The sequence below is a fragment of the Helicoverpa armigera genome, chromosome 1 (assembly GCF_030705265.1).
Source record: "Helicoverpa armigera isolate CAAS_96S chromosome 1, ASM3070526v1, whole genome shotgun sequence".
Classification (NCBI taxonomy): domain Eukaryota; kingdom Metazoa; phylum Arthropoda; class Insecta; order Lepidoptera; family Noctuidae; genus Helicoverpa; species Helicoverpa armigera.
In genome coordinates, this window is record NC_087120.1 from 17,658,282 (window position 1) to 17,660,882 (window position 2,601).

General features: G+C 58.1%; 1 pseudogene; it reads left to right on the top strand.

Moving 5' to 3' along the window:
- The first annotated feature begins 1,056 nt into the window (after positions 1 to 1,056).
- LOC135117626 (uncharacterized) lies at positions 1,057 to 2,185 on the top strand (annotated as a pseudogene).
- Positions 2,186 to 2,601: the final 416 nt, after the last annotated feature.

Here is a 2,601-nt window from a genome sequence, read left to right on the forward strand (position 1 = left end):
ATTATGAACGATAAGGTCACTATCAGGCTATAATAAATGCACAAGAATTTATAATATTTTTAATAATTTTGGGGGTTAATTTAACAATTGAAATGTTTTGATTCTACACTGTGTTTTATAATGAAAATTTTGAAAAAACTACTTCGCGAAAAAATCTAAAAATGTGGGATAATAAAGTGAAGGTGTTGTTTTGTCTAGGCAAATTTAAAAAATGGGGGGTTGTCGATTTACTTTTTTGGAAAAATGTCACCAAAGAAAACCACAATTTTGCCGACCTTTGAAGGGCTGCACGTCCAGGGTTGTCCGATCTTCCTGGTCGAGGTGTCTAGACTCGTCTTGTCAAGGCGCTTCTTTAGGCACACCTTGCCAGGTGTGCTGGAAGTTGAAGCAGGTGGCACGTGTTGACGAGTTTTCCGAGATTATCTCGGCAAATTTTCACCGGAAAAATCCGGGAAAGAATCCAGAAGAAAGAACCCGCTGAGACGAGTATTTTGACCCCAAAAAAGTGGGGGGTCGTCGATCGCGTTCGTGCAGCGTTTCACAAAACTCTTTAAAAATCACGTTTTTGAGCACAACTTTCTCACTTTCTCCACCGAGCGGTTTTCACTGTCGTGTTCTCCTCACTGAGACGCGTACGTTGATATATAGCACTTATATATTTGCGCGAAAAAACCTATTTTTCGGATTTTTAGTCGCGGAGCGTGGAAAAAACGTGGCGCTCGCGGTCGTGGCTGCCAGCAGACTGGTTAGGTTAGGTTAGGTTAGGTTGGGGTTCTGAAGGTGCTAGAGCCCCAGCTGAGAGGGCTCTTCACGGCATGTCTCGAGCAGGGTCAGTTTCCCAGTGTGTGGAAGGAGGGAGGCTGGTCCTGCTCAGGAAGGAGGGCGCCCGCGGACTCGCCGTCCGCGTACCGGCCCATAGTGCTGCTCGACGAGGCGGGCAAACTCTTTGAGCGTGTCATCGCAGATCGCCTCGTCAGCCACTTGTGCAGAGAGGGGCCGGACCTGGACGACAACCAGTTTGGTTTTCGTCGCGGGCGCTCCACCGTAGACGCCATAATGCGCGTGAGAGCCCTGGCGGAGGAGACGGTGTCCCAGGGTGGGGTGGTGTTGGTGTCTTTGGACATCTCCAACGCGTTCAACACCCTGCCCTGGAGCTGTATTCGGGAGGCACTGAGATATCACCGCGTGCCTCCTACCTGTCGCACAGTAGGGGCCTACCTAGAAGGTAGATGCGTCACATATCGGGGACATGACGGTGCCGGTCGGCACCTCATGACGCGGTGTTCCACAGGGATCGGTGCTGGGGCCGCTTGTGGAACATCGGTTACGATTGTGCTGAGAGGCGAACTCCCGTCGGGCGCCGACTTGACGTGTTATGCGGACGACACGCTTGTCACTGCCCGGGGAGCTCGCACAGGAAGCGCGTTGATAGCCACGGCTGCGGTGTCACAGGTGGTGAACCGCATCCGGCGCCTGGGCCTGGAGGTGGCCCTCAACAAGTCGGAGGCCATGGTGTTTCATGGCCCCCGACGCGCGCCGCCGTCGGGATCACACATCGTGGTCGGTGGAGCCCGGATAGCTGTCGAGTCCACCATGAAGTATCTGGGATTGGTGCTCGACAGCCGATGGGAATTCGGCCCCCACTTCCGGCGGCTGGTGCCAAGCTGATGGTGCAGCGGGCGCGCTGTCAACGTTGCTTCCTAACATGGGGCCTGACGCCCGTAGGCGGTTGTACGTGGGAATCGTGCGGTCCATGGCCCTATATGGGGCCCCTGTGTGGGCGATGGACCTGGCGGCCAGCACTCTAGCCATTCTGCGCAGACCGCAGAGGGCGATGGCCGTCAGAGTCGTCCGCGGGTATCGCACGATTTCCTACGAGGCGGCTTGCGTCCTGGCCGGATCCCCGCCCTGGGACCTAGAGGCTAAAGTACTCGCGTCGCTGTATCGGTGGCGCGAGGAAGAGCGGGCACGGGACTCGAGGCCGGTGCAGCGGCAGATAGCGCAGCGCCGAGCAGAGCTCCGTCAGGTCTTGGTGGCGGAATGGCGGCAGAGGCTTCTGCGCCCTACCGCCGGCCTCGCCACCGTCGAGGCGATCCGGCCAGTGCTCGACGACTGGCTCGGGAGAAGGCACGGCTCCCTGTCGTTCAGGGTGACGCAGGTGCTGTCGGGGCACGGCTGCTTCGGCAAGTACCTGTGTCGCATAGGCAGGAGCCGGACGCTCGGTGCCACCACTGCGTCCATGGCGGGAGGACACGGCGCAACACACGTTCGTTCAGTGTGTTGCTTGGGAGGAGCAGCGCCGTGTCCTCACAAATGAAGTAGGAGGCGATCTGTCGCTGCCGGCCGTGGTACGGAAGATGGTCGGCAGCGCAGAGTCGTGGGACGCAGTGGTGTCCTTCTGCGAGGACGTGATGTCGCAGAAGGAAGCTGCGGAACGGGAGAGGGAGATTTCAACTGCCGATCCCGCCCGCAGCAGGCGCCCGGGCGCCGGAGGAGGGCAGACAACGCCCTCTTCCGCCCCCATGAACGGGTCCAGGGCGAAGGACTTGGGGAAGTCCCCGCCCCTCATTCAACGGACCCGAGGCGGAGGCGCGCGCGGGT